The sequence below is a fragment of the Mauremys reevesii genome, linkage group 1 (assembly GCF_016161935.1).
Source record: "Mauremys reevesii isolate NIE-2019 linkage group 1, ASM1616193v1, whole genome shotgun sequence".
Taxonomy (NCBI): domain Eukaryota; kingdom Metazoa; phylum Chordata; order Testudines; family Geoemydidae; genus Mauremys; species Mauremys reevesii.
In genome coordinates, this window is record NC_052623.1 from 65,825,438 (window position 1) to 65,849,788 (window position 24,351).

Sequence of the window (24,351 nt, forward strand, 5' to 3'; positions counted from 1 at the left end):
AGACCCTGCGTGGAAGGGCTGGAGTGGTACAGCTGCGCAGAAGGAGCTGCCGGCATGGGCCCGCCACATTCTGCTCTTCCTGTGTCTTTCTTGTACACCGAACCAGCTATAAATATCTTGCTGGCACAGCGTACTGGACCGTACCACCCTACTTGCACCTCTGCTTACTCCCCTTTCCATACAGTATAAGCTATCTCAGTATAAGCACCCTTTTACTGATATCATTGCATCCACCTTAGGAGTTGTATTGCCTTCATTATTTCAGTATAGTTAAGTGGCACAATTTCTGAGTGTAGACAGTCCCTTAGAGGAGAACAAGGCCCAGGAATTCTAAATTGGAGGTAGCCTGAGCTGGCTTTTGCACTAACAATGCTAGCTGAGTGATGTTTGATATGAGTGGACATAGTAAAGTCTTTGCTTATTATTACTGCAGTCCTGCTTCATGGAAGAAACATCACCCCACATCTTTGCTGTATTAAGACTAAACCATTTTCTGCTGATTTTTGTGTCAACAGAGATGCTTCATCATAATTAGGAGTGGCATGTCAGTCAGTTCATAGACAGAATACTCCCAGTTATCCGAATAGCATGGGGGATATGGATTTTATATGGCTGATCGGGAGTTTGAGCATCAAGAGGGCAGGAGCAGCAACACAGGGACCCTCTGCAGCTCCACTGTCATGTCCCCCTTCCCGCTCTTGTGACAACAGGGCTGCAGCTCCCTGAGCTGCTGCAGAAGCCATTCAGCAGCAGTGCGGCCGCCCCTGCGACCAGGGGTCTCTACTCTGGTATCCAAACCTCCGCATTACCCAAATCCCTTCATGTTGAGGTAATAGGGTGTCGGATAATCAGGATCATACCGTAGTAGGTCACTTTGTCTTTGTGTAGGCTCTTTGGCTGAAGTAAATAAGCAGTCAGTAGAATTAAACTGGATTTGTTTATTCAAGCAAATTAAAGCAAAACAACCACCACCCTACCCAACAGGTCTTTCTCTCTACTGACCAGCCTCTTGTCCAGTCATTTATTTCAGCGCACAGTGAGTATAAAATGCCACCATTCTCATTCACCAAGCTTTTACACCCAGCTAGCACTGGGAAATCAAGCCCTACGCTTCCCATCATCTTAGATAACATTTACAATATGCATGTATTTAAACATACGCTGTCCCAGACCTAAAACGTACAAGCACATGGTGTTTCTATCCTGAGACAATGCCACATAGGCATTCTTCGCTATGAGTCTCTTTGAAGCAGATGTAATTGACCTATTTTTACTATGATACATTGCCACCTAGAGCTAGCCAGGGGTAGCTTAATGGAATCCACACCCCCTTTTTGTTTATCCACAGGAGGCCCCTGAGGAGATAAGCAAAACAGGAGTCCCCACGCCAGCTTGCTTGTGGCTGAATGAGTCATCAGGGTGGGGAAACATGTTCTACAGCCTTCAGTGACTGCTGTTTGCATGTCGAGGTCTGAATGGAGCCAGGTCTGGGTTCTTGATATACTTTCAAGGAAAATTTAATGTGAGAATTTGAAGATGGAGGGAATGAATCTCTCTCTCAGGCAGCATTCTAAGGGAGGAATCCATTAGTGAGCACAAATACTTGTAACAGTTCAGTGTAAAATTAATGAGAGAAGAGTCATGTTAGGGTAGGTCTATACTTACCACGCGGGTCGACGCGGAGAGTTCGACTTCTCGGAGTTCGAACTATCGCGTCTAATCAAGACGCGATAGTTCGAACTCCTCACGCGCTCCGACTCCGGAACTCCACCACCGCGAACAGCGGTGGCGGAGTCGACCTTGGAGCGCGGACTTCGATCCCGCGGCATCTGAACGGGTGAGTAGCCCGAACTAAGGTACTTCGACTTCAGCTACGCTATTCGCGTAGCTGAAGTCACGTACCTTACTTCGACCCCCCCACTTAGTGTAGACCAGGCCTTAGACTCTTATTTTCAACCAACCTCCAAACAACATGAATACTCAGGTTGTTGCACAACATTAGGCATTGTGTGAGTGCACGTTCCTCTGATGGGCTTCAGAAAAAGTCAAGTCTCCGTTATTAACGAAAAAAAATCTAAGGGCCTCATTTCAAACCCCACATTAACTCGTGTGATTAATTCTCTGATCGGTGATAGGAAAATGCTTCAGCTTAGATAGAGAGAGACCCAAGCTGCACAAGTCTCATTACCTGTGACAGAAGTGGCAGATGCAGGAACATCTGCCCCGTTTGGGTTTGATCATTGTAAAATTCATGCTTTAGTCATTGCGATTTTGGCAATTGTTTTGTAAGCCTCTGAAGATAAAAACAATTGGTCACACTTAAGAGGGAACCTTCTGTATTAAGAAGTTACCAAGGGACAAGCATAACTCTGCTCTGTCTTTATTAGAAGACTCTTTTCATAAGCAATCACCTTTTGTTGATCCCTGGAAGTAGACCCACCTGAACCAAAAATTAGCACTGGAGGGGCTAGCCTGGTGGCCTGATGAAAGAGCAATGTTTTTGCAAAGGACATCCAAATGTAGATCTCAAATGCAGTCCCTTGCTGCCATGTCAATAGGTGGGAGTACTGCAGAGATTGCATGCTCAGCTCTAGAAGGCAGAGGGATTGGCCCAATCACTAGCAAGCTACCATCCCAGCCTATCTGCAAGTACGGTTGATGGCGTCGGGGAGAAGCTTTGTTCCATCTGTCTCAGCTGGTATGACAGGTTGCTCCTGTGTTTGGTCATTAAAGGAGGAGGAAATAAAGCAGAAAGATGGGGAGTCCCAAATGGGGAAGAGAAGCTCAGAGCTATCCAGGCAAACACACCCAAGAAATAAACACAGCAAGGAGTGGTCTGTTCTGAAACTATGTGAAGCACACAAACAACTGCACAACTGGGAGTGATGAACTTGCAGCATTTCCTTCATGACCGTGCAGATTCCTTCGAGACAGAAAGAAAAGAAAACAAACGTTAATTCAATTTTCAACGAACATAGAGACATATGCTGCATGTTGTTTCCATGTAGCAATCTAAGTTACACAACACCTAACTGAGCCTGTTATACTACATCCATAGTATATGATTTATGAGGGGATGCTGAGGGAACTGGGCTTATTTAGTCTGCAGAAGAGAAGAGTGAGGGGGGATTTGATAGCAGCCTTCAACTACCTGAAGGGGGGTGGAGCTAGGCTGTTCTCAGCAGTGGCAGATGACAGAACAAGGAGCAATGGTCTCAAGTTGCAGTAGGGGATGTTTAGGTTGGATATTAGGAAACAATTTTTTACTAGGAGGAGGGGGAGGGGGGGGGGAGGGCCCCGGGGGGGGGGGGCCCCCCCAGGCCCCCAAGGCCCCCCTCAGCGCCCCCGCCTCCTCGGGCCTCGCCTCTCCTCCTCGCCCAGCGCCGCAGCCTCGCTCGCCCGAGCCCGCCCCCCGCCCCGCCGCGGGAGGCGGCGCAGGGGGAGCTGGCTGGAGGCTGCTGAGGCGCTCTGTGCTCCGCTCAGCCCCACCCCTCCCCCCCCCTGAGCCCTCAGCATGGAGGAGGGGCCTGGCGCAGCTCAGGCCGGCTGCTTCTGGCGCTGAGGCGCGAGCCCGGAGGAGGAGGGAGAGGGGAGAGAGGGGGGGGGGGGGGGGCGGGGGGCGGGGGGCGCGGCCGCCCTGCGCGGCCCGGGCGCGGGCGGGGCGGGGCAGGGCCCTTCCGCCCCGGGACCCGAAGCGAAGCCCCGCAGCCCCCCCCCGCGCCCGCCGACGCCCCGGCTGCAGCTGCAGCGCGGCGCGTCGGCGCTCGCGCGGTCGCCGGCGGGGGCCGGCCGGGCCGGCGGGCACTTTCGCGGCGGCGGGTCCGTCGAAAGGAAGAAGCCCCCGAAGACCCCCCCCCCCTGGAATCCTCTGGGCGGCCCTGCAGTGAAGCACTGGAATGGAGTACCTAGGGAGGTGGTGGAATCTCCTTCCTTAGAGGTTTTTAAGGTCAGTCTTGACAAAGCCCTGGCTGGGATGATTTTGTTGGGAATTGGTCCTGCTTTGAGCAGGGGGTTGGACTAGATGACCTCCTGAGGTCCCTTCCAACCCTGATATTCTATGATTCTATGATCTCTGCTGCAGTGCAGCCAGTGAAGGCAACAATTTTTTTCAGTCTATGGCAACAACATCTGTGTGATAAGTGAATAATAAAGCGATTAACTGATTGTGTGTTATTCAGGATGGATGAGCAGGTGGTAATAGTGAAACCTAAGGGTTGGTCTTATACAGAAAAAAAAAACACATAGCTGCTTATTTTATAGACACAGATCAGTTGTCCCCGAACCTGGTTAGAACACGAGTTGGTTTTGTAGCATAGATGGGCCCCTAGCCATGTAATCAAGTCCCTTAAGTGGTTATTTTGCAGTGTGCACGGGCCTTATAGCAGGGGTGGCCAAATTTGCTGACCCTCCGAGCCACATATGGCTTCTGAAGTTCGAGAGCCATAAGACATGCACACAACCTGCCTGCGGAGTGGTGTGCAGGGCAGAAGCCCTTAGCCCCACCATCCTACCACAGGGCAGAAGCCCCAAGTCTGGTACGTGGAGAATAGGAGGGAGGTGTGGGAGCTCCATGAGCCACACTTTAACTGTAAGAGAGCAGCCTACGAGCCACAGTTTAGCCACCCCTGCCCTAGAGTTCGGTAACTCAACCAGAATTCATACTTAGGACCAAATCCCGCTTCATTTGCCCCATGTAGCCCCATTTATGTAAGTAGCACTATGCAGGTAAGTGAGGGCAGAATTTGGCCCTAAGGGCAATATTTAAAAAAAATAATTGGCACCTACAAAATACAAATGAACAAAGTAGTTATCAGGGATTGGCTCAAGTTGTACAATTTGGATCCAGATCTGAATTTCTCTAGAGTTTGGGGTTGTTTGGATCTGATTTTTGGTCCAGAGCCATATCTGGAAAGTAAATCTTTCTGTGTATATGGTGGGTGAACTAGGTGTGTAGGCTATTATCGGTTCACACAGGGATTCACATGCTTTGTTTCTGAAAATTGAGCCTGCAAAGTCCAAGGGAGCTTCTGTCACTGTAGAACATGCTGTTGGAGTTGTGGAGAAGGGTGACTGAAAAAGGCATGTCCACTGAGGATATTTTTACAAGTGACAGCCCCAGCTCCACCAACTCCCAAGAGAGATGTCAGTTTCTAACGTGTTATCCCACTATACTCACTTGGCCTTTTCTTACAGCTGTGCAAAAAGAGAACCTGAAGGAGGATCAGTTCCATGCCAATCTCTGCTAGATGTGTTGTGTGTAACCCTGGTTTCTGTTTCTCTTCTAACAATAAGCTGCAGCTGCTGCTTCAGGGAACCAACAAGGCAGTATTTTATGCTATATCCATTTAGAAATGACACACTCTTTCCATTCTGGGCCTTTCATGTAGTAATCCACCCACACATAGACTGTATACACAAACACACACATTACCCGGAGGCTAAGACTTGCTGCAGAAATTGATAGTAAGCTGTTGTTGTTTTAATTATGTGCTGGCTTCCTTAATTAAAACTATGCCACAGGTCATTTACTGTAGTACAGAGTCCATGGACATCAAGCCAGGCTGTGTTCTGGAATTGCAAAGTTCTCATTAGCATAGTATTGGCTGCAAGTGAAGTGTACTCATCTGAAATTCTTTACAAAGGAATGTAAATTAGCATCAGTGGCCTCAGTGTATTATTGACACAGTGAATTATTTTGCTGACTAGAGGTGAAAATGAGCAAGGCAAGATGGAATTCATATTTGCAGCTCAGTAGACTACACTAACTGTTTGCTATAGGGATTTGTATGGGTCTATCCACAGACAGAGAACTCCCAAATTATCTTCTTCACTATATCATCAGTTTTGGATGTTGCAATTCCTTGTTGCAAGGGCAAAGCCAGGGAATCTGTGTACACTGAAGTAATGACTGAGTATAAAAATGCTTTATAATGCCTTGTTAATTTGGTTTTTTTTATAGCACAAAAACTCATACTAGGAATAGACCCTAGGAGAATTGGTTTTGAACCCTATTCTAACAAAAGGATTTTACACAGACATATTGCCTCCCTGGTCAAATCATGTGAGAACCCAGTTTGGCTACAGCCTGGTATAAACTGTGCTTTAGAATGGTTTTTAACTTTGGCTATTACATGAGTACAGAAGGGCCTTGATACCAGATAAGCCAATTAGTTGATGCTGAAATGGAGGCAATCCTTTCGGGATGGAAGATTCAGCATCAAAACTGGCAAGACGCTGCCTGATGGATAAGAAGTGGGACCACTAGCTGAATACCCACAGACAGGCAATTGCCAGAGGATGTTATGAAGTCCAAGACTATAACAGAGTTCAGAAGAGAACTAGATAAGTTCATGGAGGATAGGTCCTTCAATGGCTATTAGTCATGATGGGCAGGGATGGTGTCCCGAGCCTCTGTTTGCCAGGAGCTGGGAATGGGCGACAGGGAATGGATCACTTGATGATTGCCTGTTCTGTTCATTCCCTCTAGGGCACCTGGCATTGGTCACTGTCAGAAGACTGGATACTGGGCTAGATGGACCTCTGGTCTGACCCAGTATGGCCATTCTTATGTTCCATGCTCAAAAGATAACAACAAGAGGAAGACGCACCCACAGCATTTCTAGTTTGCCTACAAGATCCGCAAAATATTTTCCTTGTCATTCTCATGTTATCCCTTCCATAGCCACCAGTAAAGGAGAGTAAAATGTCTTCTTCGCTTTTTTCAATGCTTTACACTTTTGTGAGCCTTCCTGAAAAGATCACAAAGCACTTTGCAAACAACTAGTGAAACAAAAACTCCACCCCAGGAGGCAGGTTTGTGGTATCCCCATTGCAGAGATGGAGAAACCAAGGTGCAAACAGGCAAAAAATCTGACCGAGTCACACAGGAAGTCCTTGACACAGCCAGGAATAGAAACCAGGAGTTCTGACCCTCAGTCTCTTGTTCTAACTCTCAGATCACACTGGCTCTGTATTTAATGGCTATGGCAATGTCGAATTTGGGGGACTATACCGTCATCAATTAATTTCCTACAGGAGACTGTTGGGTTTAGATCAGGGGTCGGCAACCTTTCAGAAGTGGTGTGCAGAGTCTTCAATTATTCACTCTAATTTAAGGTTTTGCGTGCCAGTAATACATTTTAACATTTTTAGAAGGTCTCTTTCTATAAGTCTATAATATATAACTAAACTATTGTTGTATGTAAAGTAAATAAAGTTTTTAAAATGTTTAAGAAGCTTCATTTAAAATTAAATTAAAATGCAGAGCCCCCCGGACCAGTGGCCAGGACCCGGGCAGTGTGAGTGCCACTGAAAATCAGCTTGTGTGCTGCCTTTGGCATGCATGCCATAGGTTGCCTACCTCTGGTTTAGATAGTAGAGCCCATCTCTTCCTGGATAATTATTTCACTAGGATATCCCCCTTCTGATCAAAAGCCAAACCCCTGGCCTGGGGAGTTGCACTACCGCTGCCATATGGGAAACTCAGTTTCAAATTAAGGATTCCGTTTCCTGATGGTGGATGGGAATACTGCACAACCAGGACTTCAATCCCATGAGGAAAGTTGCTATAGTATTCCACCATCCTGGGCCAAAATGCTAATTTTACAAAAGTGATAGGGCAGTAGTAGTTTATAAGGGTGAGGAATGGGGGCAGTGAGTGACAGGGCAAGTCCTGTTTTTCTCCAGGAGTGAAACTGGCTTGTTCTAAAGGGTGACCTTGCTAGCAGTCTTAACTGGAGGAAGAATAGCAACTCACGGCTGTCCCTAGCAAAGAGACTACATTAAAATGTGTGAAAATGGCCAGGGATCCTCAGGCCCACAGGCATTTTTACCCAAATCTAGATATCTAAGGTACTTATATTTCCCCCCATTACTGTGGTATCTGAGTGCCTCACACCACCTGTGTGATGTAGGGCAGTGCTATTATTCCCATTTTACAGATAGGAAACTGAGGCACAGAGAGACTAAAAGACTTATACAGGAAGTCTATGGCAAAGCAGGGAATTAAATCCAGGTCTCCCAAGTTCCAGGTTAGCACAGTAAGCACTGGGCCATCCTTCCTCTCATGGAAGTGAGGAATAACTATAGCCAAAATGCTAAATCCCCAAATGCTGCCAAATCCCATCTTGAATAGTTTGCAGAGAGCTTTTTTTTTTTTTTTTTTTTTAAAGTGTTCAACCACCTTCTGGGAAGTAAAAATGTTTTTCTTTGAACTTCTGATGGGATATCATGTGTGTGTTTTCTGTCAGCTCCCATAAAATTAGCTTTCCCAGGCACAGCTCTACTTTCATCCTCCATTTGCTCCCGGTCCCCAGTTATTATTACTTTGATGATTCAACAGTGACATCTTGGGATCAACAATCATTTGATCTTCAGGCTAGAATACAAAGAAGGTACATGCTGGGAAACATCTCCAAGGAACATCTGAGCAGCACGATAGGAGACCATGAGCTGAGAAAGACCCCTGTTGCTCTTCCAGGATTTGAATATATTTTGCATTCTGTGGTTTCACACCATGTATCCTGTTTTTACTGCAAACAAATATTTACACTAGTTAGAATGAAAGTGAGGAAGGGTTATACAGAATATATACAGTAGAATGTTCCTCATATGCACTCACCAGTCCTTGCACTTCAAACTCCATGCTAAAAATCTAACCCTCAAGAATTGAGAATTGCCTCTCTTCTTCTGGGTTCCAGGACCAGCTGCTCCAGAAACAGTCATTTAAGGTGTCAAGAAACTTTATCTCAGCATCCCTTCCTGAGGTGATATGTACCCAGTCAATATGGGGATAGTTGAAACCACCCATTATTATTATTATTATTATTATTGAGTTTATTTTAATAGCTTCTCTAATCTCCCTGAGCATTTCACAGTCACTAACACTATCCTGGTCAGGTGGTCTGTAATATAGCCCTACTGCTATATCAGGGGTCGGCAACCTCTGGCACACAGCTCACCAGGGTAAGCACCCTGGCGGGCCGGGCCAGTTTGTTTACCCGCCACGTTTACAGGTTCGGCCAATTGTGACTCCCACTGGCCATGGTTTGCCACTCCAGGCCAATGGGGGCTGCGGGAAGCGGCGCGGGCCGAGGGATGTGCTGGCTGCGGCTTCTCCCCGCCCCCATTGGCCTGGGGTGGCAAACCGCAGCCAGTGGGAGCCGTGATCGACCGAACCTGCAGACGTGGCTGGTAAACAAACTGGCCCAGCTTGCCAGGGTGCTTACTCTGGCGAGCCGCGTGCCAGAGATTGCAGAACCCTGTGCTATATTCTTATTTTTCAAGCATGGAATTACTATCCATAGAGATTCTATAGTACAATTTAGTTCATTTAAGATTTTTACTTCATTTGATTCTAGGCTTCCAGTTACCACATGCTCCTCCGCATGTTACATTAATAAAATACCACCAACAGGATCTTATAAGAGGGACAAGGCAAAATGCCACATTTATTGCAAATACAACAAAATAGTTTTGACAGCTGTTATAATCATTTACTCACACACACACTCACACAGGTTCTGCAAAGATAATTTATAGTTACCAGCCTAAGCGTTGCTTATGCCAAGTCACTGGCCAGGTGGCCTGGACACAAGAGTGGAGCCAAGTCGTGTCAGATGCGCATCCGATGCTCCTGGAGGGTGGTCGCAGAACCAGACTCAAAGAACACAGTCCAACGTGCACCTATTCGTTTCCCCCCAGCCCTTAGCTTAAAAACCCTCGTGCCTCACCTCTCAGCAAAATAATTCATAGAAGCCAGTGGATTTCAATATGCTTTGCATTAGGCCCATAATGAGTTGTCCATCACTCTGCCTTTGCTATTTTTACAAAATACAGACTATTTAGGGCTTGATTCTTCTACCCTCGTTCACAATCATGGACTTATTCATGGACCTACTCCTGCGAGTAAGTGCTACTCAATGTGCATAAGGCCTTTTCTACTACACTGTGAAATATCATAAGTAATTAAAGGCAAATGATCATTTTCAAAGTATATTAACAAAATGTGTTTGGTCATGATTTATTCTTGCTTTTATATAATATTTAATTGCTTAAACACTAATTTGCAATGGGTCCTCCCCAATATTAGTTTAAATTAGCGAGGTTCTCATTTGCTTTGGTCTATTGTTCGTAGATTTCAGGGGCCAAGGGCCACTTGATCATCTCGTTTGACCCGTGTAACACAGCCCTCAGAATTTCACCCATTGACTCCTGTAGTGAGCCTAACAACTTGTGTTTGAACACAGCAGATCTTTTAGGACACCCAGTCCTGGTCTGAAGACTCTAAGAGATGAGGAATCCACCACCTCCCTTGTTAGTTTGTTCCCATGCTTAATCACCCTCACTGTTAAAAATCTGTGTCTCGTCCTTCTTCGAAAAGCACCTCTGTCATGAGGCCTATAAGAAATAAGCCAGTTAAGGATGGTTAGATTGAGTGGAAATTGGAGGTTATTTACAATAACCCTCTGCCAAAAAGCATATTAAAATTCTTGGTGTTGACTCTGTGCTCATCCATCTATTTGTGTCTCTTGTCTATTTTAGTTTGTCAGCTCCTTGGGGAGGGACTGTCTTATGCTCTGGGTAGTGCCTAGCGCAGTGGGGCCATGATCTGCTTGGGGCCTCTCGGCATTACAGCAACATAAATGCGAAATAACGAAAACATGGACAAAGTGCTCCTGCGCTCAGAGGCACATTTTCAGGAGCAGGGAGGGAGACAGGACATTTCCTGCCACAATTTTCAGTTGGGGAAAAGCCCTTGGTATGGAGGGAACATAATGGGGACCTGAAACAGATGTCCTGTGGGAGGCTGGAGTGGAGATTACAAAGAGCACCTGGTATGAGAGATGCCAGGGGTGGCTGATACAAAACCCTCAATGTGGAGCAGTGAATGGCTGAAGGGACAATACAGGCTCCCTGATATTGTGGAATCGGGGGAGGCAGAGGGGTGCATCCAGCTCTTCGTCCCCCCACAAAAAAAAAACCTGTTGCATCAGAATTGCTCTGCCTTTTAACTTATGAATCAATGGCTTATAGCCAAAGAGATTTCATCCTATCAATACGAAATCTACCCAGATCGAGCAGTCTTTGTTCAATTCACTGAAATGAATGAGCTTTTCCAGAGTAAAGAAGGGCACATGATTTCGCCCGTGATGTCCCCCCAAGAACAGCGCCACCAGTAATTACTTTGTTCTGATTTGCAGAGGCAGAAAGGAGAAAGCAGGCCATGCCCATTTTGCTCTCAAAGCACATAGGGCACGGAGAACCAGCCTACCTTGCTTTCGAATGAAGGCACAGCAGCATGCTCCCCAGAGGCATTGCAGCTGCCTGAGACAGTGTCTCCCAGAGCACGCATTGTGGCACTGCACCTCTGCTCCACAGCCAACCTGAGGCTGTGACTTAAATCACCATCAATCACAATCACGCCATTAATTGCTTAACTAGGGTCACACATCAAATCAGTTGGTGGGGAAGGAATCCATATCCTGAGGCTCCTACTAAATATATGAAAAGCTAAAAAACAGTTTCACACGAGGGATTGACAAAAACCTCTTGTTTTACACACGTTTTGTTTAAAGCTGCAATGTCAATGTTTTTTTTGCAGCAAAAACATGTTTAGTCACCTCTTGGCTGACTTCTCCAAAATATCCATTTGGCACACAAGGAAATTAGCAAAGCTAAACGTGTCAGTTTTGCCTGACTCTCTAAGGGCTGAAAGGAGAAACCAGGGAGAGGTGGGGAAGAGAAAGATACAGACTGTCCAAACATAAATAGTAACATCTAGAATTGGCCAAAAAATATCAGAACATGAATTTAAAAAGTTGGCATTGTTTCTGTTTCACAGGGTTGAAATTTCCCATTTTTCAGAATATAAATTTTAGTAAAATGTATACAAAAATCTTTTTCAAAAAATTGTTGTTTATCAAACACCTTCTCAGTTAAACAAACCCACAACATTTTCAGTAAATGGCCATTTAAATAATGATTTAGAAATTGATTTTGATTAAAACAAAGTCACTGAAAAATATTGTGGAAAATTTTGCAAAAAAGAATATTTTAATAATATTGATAAATTTCATGAAAAGTTTTATTTTTGGAAAAAAGAGGTCATTTTTATGCAGGAAAATAAGTAGGGGAAATTTCAACCAGCTCTGATTCTGAGCATTATGGAAGATGGAGTGACAATGTTCACATTTTAAAATCAATCCAACACTTTGGCTCAGATCCTCAAATGTTGTAAAATCATCCTCAGACCTTATATACTGGTATATTGTAAGCTACATCCAGAATCTTCTACGCTTATAGTGGTATTCTTTCTCTGTCTAAAGACTTCACCAGCACTGTATGAGAAGCTTTGAGTGGAAACAGCCTAAGATACTGTAATGCTCTTATATTGTTTCCCTAAGGTAAAGCATAATAAAAAATACCAGGAGAGGAATTAATGCATTCTGAAATACCGTCAGAGTGCAGGTGAAACTCCTGTGATGTCACAGATTATTTTGCAGTATCTGTTAAGCATTCCTGGACAGACAGTGCCACTCAGTGGATCACGCTAGTCATTGCAAGATCTGCTATGTAAATACCATTGCCAGCGTCAGCAGCTAAAAACAAAGGGACCACTGCAATGCTGTAACGTGAAATGATCATGTCTCTGCATTTTGATCCTAGTGCATATACAGTCAAGTCTTGTGTTTGGGCCTGATCATGCCAGATGCTAAGCTCCACCAGGACTGGAGAGAACCGAGCACTTTGCAGGAGGAGCCCAGCCCCTCGCAGGATTGGGCCTTGTTGCTGGACAAGACAACTATCCTGGGGCACTAAGAGGACTGGCTGGACTTTTTCAATTGGCTGCTGCACCAATCAAAGGGTGCTTCAAGCTCTGTCCCACTTTCAGGAATGAAAGTGGGGCAATGACTCTGGGGTTCACAATCTGCTTGATACCCACATGGACAGTAATGCATAGTAATGCTAATGGGCCCCCTCCTGAGAGGTGCCCAATGCCTCCTGAAAGTTAACAGGAGGTGAGAGCAGTGAGACTCTCAGATCCTATCTGTGGATTGCCTTCCATTGAGAACTGAATTTTATACACTCATAAAATACATCTTGAAGAGGTCAAATAGCTCCAGTGTTTTGGCCCACACAGAGCCTCGGCTCAGAACCTGTGAGGTCTGAGCCAGTAGAATGCTGTTTCACAGAATCACAAAATATCAGGGTTGGAAGGGACCTCAGGAGGTCATCTAGTCCAACCCCCTGCTCAAAGCAGATCCAATCCCCAGACAGATTTTTGCCCCAGATCCCCTTTGCCAGTTGACCATGGCAATGAATAGATGGAAATGGATTGTGCCTGTTTAGGTGTGGATGGGATGCCTAAGGACACTTTTTAGGCTGTGTCATTATTTTGGTCCTGGACAGACTTGTTTTCCTTAGAAGACCAATAGAAATGAAGTGAGATTATTCCCTTTTTACCTATAAGGGGATATGATAAGACCTTTTGATTCTGCTATTTGTAGGAACCTCTGTTCCATAAACTGGGGGCAAGCAGGCACGGTCTTATACTAAGTCTGACACAAATAGGCAGGCTGAGGAGGCAGCGAGGTCCTAGTGGCCAGGGCAAAGTGAGGTCCTAGTGGCCAGCTGCGTTACTGACCTGGGAGACCCTGGGCAAGTCACTTCACTTCCTTGTGCCTTGTTTTCTTCCACCTTTTTCTCTTTTGTCTATATATAGGTTAGCTCTTCAGGGCAGGGGCTGTCTCTGGCTATATGTTTGTACAGCACCTAGCACAGAGGTCGGCAACCTCTGGCACGCGGCTCACCAGGGTAAGCCCCCTGGTGGGCTGGGCCAATTTGTTTACCTGCCGCCTCCGCAGGTTCAGCCGATTGCGGCTCCCATTGGCTGCGGTTTGCCGCTCCAGGCCAATGGGCACAGCAGGAAGCCACGGCCAGCACATCCCTCACCGCTTCCCGCAGCCCCCATTTGCCTGGGATGGTGAACCGCAGCCAGTGGGAGCCAAGATCGGCTGAACCTGTGGACGCGGCAGGTAAACAAACTGGCCCGGCCTGCCAGGGTGCTTACCCTGGTGAGCCACGTGCCAGAGGTTGCCAACCCCTGACCTAGCACAATGCAGCACCAGGCTTGGTTGGGATTTCTAGATGGTACCATGATAGAAATAGTAACAGACAGTAAATATAACATGAAAAAGCTACAACAAATTCAGGGTGCAGGATAAACATTCGCCTATATCGCAGTGGCAAAGGGAATGAAACAAGAAGCTTTCCTCCACTCCAGCAAAGAGAAAGTCTCCAGGGAGAGCCCAGAGAGGAGGATTCTCAGGCTACTCTAGGTGTCAGAGAACACCATCCATTCAGTCATTCCAGAATAAGCAGCATGCATTTTTCTACAGTCAACCCCTGAATCTACAAATGAATACTGTGCGATCATTGTATTAGCTGCTCCAACGCCCACCTGCCCCTCCCTCTCCTTTAAAAGTGACTGAAGTGAAGCCCAGAGGCGTTTAATTGGAACTTAGGTGTGCACTCTGTGGAGAGTGGATCTAGTGTCACAATACAATGCAGATTCCACACATGCTACCCATTCTTCAGAGGTCTCTTCATCACAGAAAATGAAACTTATGAGTATGGGGCTCAGTGGCATTTCACCAGCCACTCTTCTGGCATTCACTCAGGTTTTAACTTCTCTCTTAGCTGGTTGTGTCCCTTTTAGAGAACTAAAAATTATCCTGCAGCCTCTTGAAATATCCTACAAAAAGACCCAGAAAACTGGAAGTAATATTTCGAGAGAGCAGGCCTGATTCTGCTGTCATGTACAACAATGTAAATCAGGAGTAAACCCACTGACCTAGATAGAGCTATACTAGTGCAACTGAGACCACCAATATTTTGGACCATTCTTGTGTAAGGTCCCAATTCTGCAAACACTCACTACCAAGGCATACCAATTACCACCATAAGTAATCCCATGTAATTCAATGGGACTCTTCCTGGTATGCCCAGTAGCGTTTGCATTATCTAGTTCTAACACTGTCGTGCTTTCAATCTGGGTAGCCTCCCCACTTTTTCTGAGGACCTCAACAGATGTTCCTCTCCCTCTTCTACCAGCCATAGGCACCAGCTTTCGTTCCAGGTGAAGATCCCAGCCTGGCTTCGGCAGGAGCGGAACAGTCAGGGCCTTTCCTGGCCTCCATGATTTATTTCTTCTGCAAGAGCAGCATAGCCCAACTGCTGAGGTCACTCCTGAATCTAGGGTCTGAGCAGGAACAGTGCAGCAGAGATATGGCAGGTGGCATGTCTCTTTCCTACCTGTCATGCTATTTCAGCACAGATTCTGGAAATAAATTCATCCCACTCTCTTGGCTGCCGTGCCGTGAAAGATCACTGGCAAACAAAGACTGCAGTGAACGTATACGTCAATGCAATCATCATATGAATGAGAGGAAATAAAAAGGGGATACATATCCCTGCTCTGATTTCCTCACCAAAACACACAGACATACCTGAAAATGTTCACAAAAAGTAAGCATTCATAATCTGATTATCTGCACCAGAAACCTGATTCTAAAACTTATTCCCATGCCATCATGCTGGTTGTTGGCACTCTTTTTACATGCCGTGGGGAGGATTCCGTTTCCCCTGCAACACCTACATTACTGCCTCTTGCAAAGAGCTTTGATGGAGGATTTGCAAGGGGATCAAAATTTCACCCAAGCTTTTTTCCTGTTTCCCTGATGCAGTTTGCAATAACTGGTTTAAAAAGCAGGAGGGCTTTTGGGACACAGTCCAAGTAAAGTTCTCTGTTTTTTTCTGTTACATCAGTTAACAAAAAGACACAGTGTTCTCTGTCCCCAACTGACTCTTCTTAACTGAAGTCCCCTTCCCTGCAGTTGTCTCTAGCTATTAGATCACGCATGCCTGGGTTTACATAACAGAGCAGAGCTGGCTGTGAGTGAGAGCCACCCACACAAAGAATGAGAACTGTCCGCAGTGGAGATGTTAATATATGAAAATCAGGCTACCTACTGTATGTATGTTTGTCCAGCTACATACACGCACAGAGAGCTGGCTAGACAAACACAGATCCTGGAGACGTAGCTCTCTCTCCAGTGCACTCTCATACATATGTATGTATGCATGAACAGTACATCTTTTTTCTTGATATATAGTGTATCTTTTGCACAGACACAGAGGAGAGGAGAACAGTCAAAAATAGCACTATGTGACTGCAAAACCATGCAAATTCATAGGCAGGTCTAGAACATGAGGCTACCTTTAAATCATTTTTTTTAAATTGACTAGTTTTCAATGTAACAGTATCCTTCCCAACTCCCCCCCCCTTTATTTTTTCCTGGCAAAGTCTCCTCTATTTTCTAAACCTTGGAACAAATTCTACCTTATTTACACTCACACAACTTAATTTTCTATGGCAGCTGCACAAGTACAAGGTCATATTCTGCTCTCATTACACCATTGACTCAGTGGGTTGCATTTGAGGGCTGAATTTGGCATTCACGGTACAAATAACAACGTTGTATCACACACTTGCCCATGTTAGAGCACCTGCTTTAGGAGCTACATGGGAAGCATACATGTGTGAGTTCAATTAACCCTGCCCCAGTCGATGCTGCATAGGGTGACCAGATATCAAGTGTGAAAAATCAGGACAGGGGGTGGGGGGGTAATAGGGTCCCATATAAAAAAAAGTCTCAAATATCGGGACTGTCCTTACAAAATTGGGACATCTGGTCACCCTAATGCTGCATGGTGTGTCCTTCTAACTGGCCAGCAATCAACCCTCTGGCCAAGGCCTCTTGGCTCTTTTGTCTCCTCTTGGGGGGGGTCTCAAGTGAAACAACAAAAAAACCCACAAACAGCAAATGAGGTTAAACAAAAGAAAAGAAAACAGAAACCTGTAAGCAGCTCCCTCCAGGGTAGGGGTCTCTACTGTCCACTTCATAGTTCACTGGGCTCCAGTGCAAATCTCAGCCATGTCCCACAAGCGTAGGGGCTCTGCAGGCTGTCAGCCCTTTCTTAGGGACTGGAGAAGTTCAACAGCCTGCTCCCTTCCCAGGGTTGCCCCAGCTGAGCAGATTTTCCTCATTTTAATTCTTCCTCCAGTCCTGGCATGATCCACAGGTGTGGAGGGGCAGGTCCACTCCAGCCCAAAGCAGTACCTTAATCTCTTTCATGCCAGTGCATGGTTTATCTACGCCATCAAATTCTGCCATCTGCCGTACATTTTGAAGTAGTTTATGTTCTCTAACAGAGGATAGCTCACTGTGCTTTGAGAAACAAACAAATACATAACTAGGCACATATGTGAGGTCTGATTTTCAACGAGGTCTCAGCCCAGCTTCCAGCGGTGCATACTCAACTTTGCACATGCACATCTGCATACACATTTAGTTTCTCTTCAATGGCTTATCACCTTGAGTGCTCCTTTAGCATCTCGATCGTCCAGTGGCCCCACTGGTTCTTTAGCAGGCTACCTGCTTCTGATGAAGCTTTTCTGTTGCAAAATTGCCACTTTTAAGCCTGTTACTGAGTGACCAGAGAGGTTGAAGTGTTTTCAAAAACCAGTAGGAGAATACTTCAGCCTCTCTGGTCACTCAGTAACAGACTTAAAGGTAGCAATTTTGCAGCAGAAAAGCTTCAAAAACAGATTCCAACGAGAAACTGCTGAACTTGAATTAATATGCAAACTAGATACCATTAACTTAGGCTTGAACAGAGACTGGGAATGGCTGAGTCATTACACAGTTTGAATCTAGTTCCCCATGTCAAGTATCCTCACACCTCTTGTCAACTGGCTGAAATGGGCCATCTTGATTATCACTACAGAAGTTTTTTTTCTCCTGCTGATAATAGCTCATCTTAATTAATTAGCCTCCTAGAGTTGATATGGCTACTTCCACCTTTTCATGTTCTGTATGTATATATATCTCCTTACTATATGTTCCATGCTCTGCATCTGAAGAAGTAAATTATATTATAGTCACTATTACCAAGTGGTCCAGCTATATTCACCTCTTGGACCAGATCCTGTGCTCCATTTAGGACTAAATCAAGAATTACCTCTCCTCTTGTAGGTTCCAGGACTAGCTGCTCCAAGAAACAGTCATTTAAGGTGTCAAGAAACTTTACCTTTGCATCCCATCCCAAGGTGATATGTACCCAGTCAATATGTGGATAGTTGAAATCCCCCATTATTACCGAGTTTTTTATTTTAATAGCCTTTCTAATTTCCCTGAGCATTTCACAGTGACTATCACCATCCTGCTCAGGTGGTTGGTAATCAGGGGCGGCTCTAGAAATCGGGCTGCCCCAAGCAGCGCGGAGCGCTGCGCCGCTCGGTTGAGCTCCTGCCGGCATGCCTGCGGCAGGTCCACGCAGGTCCGCTTCGCCCGGCCCGTGGACCTGCCGCAGGCATGCAGCTCCACCGAGCCAAATGCGCGCCTGCTTGGCGCGCTGGTGTCTAGAGCCGCCCCTGTTGGTAATATATCCCTACTGCTATATTATTGTTGTTAGAGCATGGAATTACTATCCATAGAGATTCTATGGTACGGTTTGGTTCATTTAAGATTTTTACTTCATTTGATTCTAAGCTTTCCCCCTTTCCCACTCCCCCACCAGCACGACCTGTTCTGTCCTTCCAATATATTTTGTACCCAGGTATTACTGTGTCCCATTGATTATCCTCATTCCATGAAGTTTCTGTGATGCCTACTATATCAATATTCTCATTTAATATGAGGCACACTAGTTCACCTGTCTTATTATTTAGACTTCTAGCATTGGTATATAAGCACTTTAAAAATTTGTCACTTTTTAGCTGTCTGCCATTACATGATGTAATTGAATCAGACTCTTTTTCATTTGACTGTTTCTGATCATATCCTACCTGTATTTTATCATTTCCATCCTTTCCTCCTTTCTAGGACATAGAGAATCTCCTTTAATAGATCCTCCCCTCAGGGATGTCTCTGTCCGAACCATGTGCTCTTCCGCACCTGTTGGCTTCCCCCCAGCCCTTAGTTTAGCAGTTTGGTGGTGGGTCTCGGGGCAGAAGGACCCCCCACCGTGGGTCTTCGGGGCACTTCGGCGGCGGGTCCCAGAGCAGAAGGGCCCCCCCGCTGCCAAATTGCTGCCAAAGACCGGAAGCAGAAGAAGCTCTGGGGGCCTGGGCCCCATGAGCGTTTTCCGGGGCCCCCAGAGCTAGTGAAAAACTCCAGGGGCCCTGAAAAACTCTTGTGGGGGCCCCTGCAGGGCCCGGGGCCTGGTGCAAATTGCCCCACTTGCCCCCCCTCCCGCCCCGGGCGGCCCTGACATATTCAGGATGTAATGATAGATAAAGATATTTGTGCAATACTATTCTTTGTACAATATTGAAAATATAGTTATCTCACGGATTCCTTGCCATGCTCAAAATGAAGCTGCGCTGAAAGTCTTTCTAACTTTCCTGTTTATCTTTTTCTAGGGCCTGGTGGTAATGTTAATATTTTTTATGGTTCTTCATCTCTCTGTTGGATCAAAACAACAGCCTCAGGAACCTGTTTTTCAACCTTCTGTCCCCATTGTTTACAGGTGGGAGGAGATCACCCTTAATCAGCTTAATCCTTCCTGCCTACTCAAAGTACAATCTGTACAGTATTAGGTCACATGCAAAACATCTTAAGTAACCTTTTTGAAACAAGCATCTGATTTATCTGAACCCTGTATAGGCCCTGAAGCAGTAGAGCACTGGAGTGGGCCTACTCCCATGCCCAAAGATAAGCACATAGGTACATAAGTGCTCTGCTGAATCAGGTCTGTAGTGTGTACTAGTATCTGTGACAAAACCCTTGAACTCTCTCAGGTATGAAAAATTCTCAACAATTGATGAACATAAGAGCCAGTCTGGAGGTGCAGATGGGTAGTGATGGCATGGTAACACTAGGTGGGGAATAGAGTTCAAGGTACACAATCAGCTGTGGAGACCACAAAGTCTCCACTTATGCTCAGTAGGTAGGATGGGCTTCGTGTCCCTCCATGATGAGGATGCTGTTCAACCCAGCAACAGTTTTGAAGGGCTCTACACTCCAGAGAGCCCCTTTTTACTGAAATTTAAGTAGTAAGCTCTTTGGGGGAAGGGACTGCCATCTACTATGTTTGTACGGTCCCTAGCACAATGGGGCCCTGACGTTGTTGAGGCCCCTAGGCACTACCACAATAAAAATGTTAAATAATAATCACAGTAACTAAAGTTTATACAGTAAAGACTGAAAGCCTTTGAGAGTGGGGTTAAAACATAAGGCAGCTCTTTAAGTCACCTCCATGAGAAGTGTAGAGTCAATGTCGATGTACTTAGGTCAACTCAGTGTCAGTGTAGACACTGCGTTGCTTACATCGACTGTTGCTGTCTTTCAGAAGTCGTCCCACAATACCCCATACTGATAGTTCAATAGGTGCAAGGGCTCCTGATGAAGATGTGCACCGCCGACACAAGAAGCAAAGTGTAGATATGCACAAGTGATGTAATAACTGCGGCAGCTGTATGCCAATGTAGGTTAGGTTGACTTAATTTTGTAGTGTAGACACAGCCAGAGTGTCACAGCTAAATCCAAGGTGAAACAGATTGTTTAGAGTACATAAGTAGTTATTGCATATTTCAAGGGACCATTCGAGGTGAAGTGGCCCATTAACACTCTTCCAGTCATAAGGTTTTTCATAGATTCATAGATTCTAGGACTGGAAGGGACCTCGAGAGGTCATCGAGTCCAGTCCCCGGCCCTCATGGCAGGACCAAATACTGTCTAGACCATCCCTGATAGACATTTATCTAAACCTACTTTTAAATATCTCCAGAGATGGAGATTCCACAACCTCCCTAGGCAATTTATTCCAGTGTTTAACCACCTTGACAGTTAGGAAGTTTTTCCTAATGTCCAACCTAAACCTCCCTTGCTGCAGTTTAAGCCCATTGCTTCTTGTTCTATCCTTAGAGGCTAAGGTAACAAGTTTTCTCCCTCCTCCTTATGACACCCTTTTAGATACCTGAAAACTGCTATCATGTCCCTTCTCAGTCTTCTCTTTTCCAAACTAAACAAACCCAATTCTTTCAGCCTTCCTTCATAGGTCATGTTCTCAAGACCTTTAATCATTCTTGTTGCTCTTCTCTGGACCCTCTCCAATTTCTCCACATCTTTCTTGAAATGCGGTGCCCAGAACTGGACACAATACTCCATCTGAGACCTGACCAGCGCAGAGTAGAGCGGAAGAATGACTTCTCGTGTCTTGCTCACAACACACCTGTTAATGCATCCCAGAATCACATTTGCTTTTTTTGCAACAGCATCACACTGTTGACTCATATTTAGCTTGTGGTCCACTATAACCCCTAGATCCGTTTCTGCCGTACTCCTTCCTAGACAGTCTCTTCCCACTTTGTATGTGTGAACTTGATTGTTCCTTCCTAAGTGGAGCACTTTGCATTTGTCTTTGTTAAATTTCATCCTGTTTACCTCAGACCATTTCTCCAATTTGTCCAGATCATTTTGAATTATGACCCTGTCCTCCAAAGCAGTTGCAATCCCTCCCAGTTTGGTATCATCTGCAGACTTCATAAGTGTACTTGCTATGCCAATATCTAAGTCATTGATGAAGATATTGAACAGAGCCAGTCCCAAAACAGACCCCTGCGGAACCCCACTTGTTATACCTTTCCAGCAGGATTGGGAACCATTAATAACTACTCTCTGAGTATGGTTATCCAGCCAGTTATGCACCCACTTTATAGCAGCCCCATCTAAATTGTATTTGCCTAGTTTATCGATAAGAATATCATGCAAGACCGTATCAAGGTGGAGAGGAAAGGTGGGGAAAGGCAGCTTGGAGGTGGTTGTTAGTGCGTTATAGATTGTTGTCAGAAGCCATAAATCCAGTATCTCTGTTCAAGCTATGATTTTTAGTGTCTAGCAACGTTATGAATTTAAGCTCTCAGGCTCATATTTCGAAAGTGTTGAGCAAATTTCCTTTAGAATGAGGACTGATAGATCAGAGATAGTGGGATTACTCTTGAATGAACTCACACAGGAAAACGATAAAAGAAACAAAAATGTTATATCACACTTTTCACAAAGCAATAACTTCACCTGGAATTGTCCCTTGAAACATGTGTTAATTACTTATGCTAAACAATCCGTTCCATCTTGTGTTTAGCTATGACACGCTGAGGCCTGGTCTACACTACAGAGTTATGTCAACACAAGGTAGCTTACAACCTAACTCTGTAAGTGTCCATACTAAAAAGTCATTCCTGCCAATAATAACTTGCCCACCTTGCCTATTTAATAACTCCACCTCTGCGAGAGACTACATGTAACCCATGCCTGCTTGGTGGGGCACTCTGTTGCCCTCTAGTCAGGGGCGGCTCTAGGCACCAGCAAAACAAGCTGGTGCCTAGGGCGGCCAAATCTAGGGGGCGGCAGGCTGCGCCGGCGGACCTGCCTCAGTCATGCCTGCGGGAGGTCCACCGGAGCCGCGGGATCCGCGAACCGGACCTGCCGCAGGCATGACTGCGGAGGGAGCGCTCATCCCGTGGCTCGGCTGGACCTCCCGCAGGCATGACTGCGGCAGCTCAAGCGGAGCCGCGGGATCCGCGAACCGTCCGCAGCCGCGGGGTCCAGCCGCCACGCGGACCAGCGGACCCTCTGCAGTCATGCCCGCGGGAGGTCCGCTGCTCCCGCGGCTCCGGGGCGCCTCCCGCGCATGACTGCTTGGGGCGGCCAAAACTGTAGAGCCGCCCCTGCCTCTAGTGGCACCTTGCCTAGCTAGAGATTGATGAGTCTGCTACAGCTTTTAGCTTATGCAGTAGAGAAGCATAGTGTGGATATGCAAAAGTGATTTAATTACAGACGTGGCTGTACGTCGACGTAACTTAGGTCGACTTAATTTTGTAGTGCAAACTTGCTCTTAGTGCATTTAAGAGCTCTGTGTAAGTTTAAAAGCTTCTCTCTCTCTCACCAGCAGAAGTCAGTCTAGTAAAAGACATTACCTCACCCACCTTGTCTCTAATATCCTGGGACTGAGATGACTACAACAACATTGCATGCAAAAATATTGGTATTATAATAATAATAATAATTATATTTATTTATTTATTTACAGCATCCCAAAATATGCCAAACACTTAGAAGATATGAGGCCAGATCCAGGGATCTGGATGAACTACACATGACACAGGTCTGGGGAGGGTGCTATAAAGGTGTCATAAAGCTCACCTTTTCCCTCCCTTGATCATGGACTGATTGTGTACTGAGCTGGTCTCCAGGCATAAAGGGTGATCTGAGTTCTGCCAGTCACCAAAAGCCCCAGAGCACTTTAACAGCAGCCCTAGTGATGAAAGCAGGGGATCGGAGGGATGTAAGGAAATCCCAGCCATGCCCCCTTTCCCCTTGCCATGTTCATAACAAGGAAGGTAAAATTGGTGTAGGAAGATCCATAGCATGAGAAGATCCTCCTATTTTGAGGTGATCCCTCCATGGCCAACTGAGCTGGGTTTACAGCCAGAATTTCTTGCTGGTACAGTGCAAAGAGGCATTGCCACACCACAGTTTCCAGCCCAGCCTCGTTGAGCTTGCAATCTACAGAAAAGCATGACACAACACATGGATTAAGAGGAACAAAAGGGCAAGATGGAGCAAGAAGATCAAGGGTTACAACAACAAGTTTGTGTGGTTGTTTACTGTCTAACATATGCATCTTAATGGGTTTTTAAGTTGTGATTCATTTTGATTGGTTCCGTTTCTATCTTTCTTCTTATCTTCTTGTCATTTTGACATATTTGTTAAAGGCCAAGAAGCGGGGGAAAGCAACAAAATAAAAACAAACAAAAACATCCCCTATTATTGCTATTTCCAGCTCATAATTTAAAACTGAAATGTAACAAATAATCTGTGTTAGGTACTTAGACTCAATATGGAATCATTTAAATTTGAGAAGGCTATTGTCATGGATTAAGTCGATATAGATCTAATCTAAGTAGAATTCAACTTTTCTTCTCAACAGGGGCGGCTCCAGGCCCCAGCACGCCAAGTGCGTGCTGGGGGCAGCAAGGTGCGGGGGGGCGCTCTGCCGGCACTGAGAGGGCGGTAGGCAGGCTGCCCTTGGCGGCTTGCCTGCAGAGGGTCCGCTGGTCCCGCGGCTTCGGCGGACCTCCCGCAGGCGTGCCTGCGGGAGGTCCGCCGAAGCCGCGGGACCAGCGGACCCTGCACAGGCAAACCGCCGGAGGCAGCCTGCCTGCCGTGCTTGAGGCGGCAAAATTTCTAGAGCCACCCCTGCTTCTCAATCCATTCAGGAGGTTTT

General features: G+C 45.9%; 1 long non-coding RNA gene across 2 annotated transcripts; it reads right to left on the bottom strand.

Moving 5' to 3' along the window:
• Positions 1-2,034: 2,034 nt before the first annotated feature.
• LOC120391654 lies at positions 2,035-17,067 on the bottom strand. 2 transcript variants are annotated; one of them, XR_005591428.1, is made up of 3 exons: positions 16,920-17,067; positions 8,183-8,531; positions 2,035-2,923 (listed from the first exon to the last, which is right to left on the bottom strand). It is a non-coding gene; the product is annotated as an uncharacterized LOC120391654 (long non-coding RNA). The 2 variants fall into 2 exon arrangements; XR_005591430.1 differs by lacking the exon at positions 16,920-17,067 and adding an exon at positions 8,621-8,753.
• Positions 17,068-24,351: the final 7,284 nt, after the last annotated feature.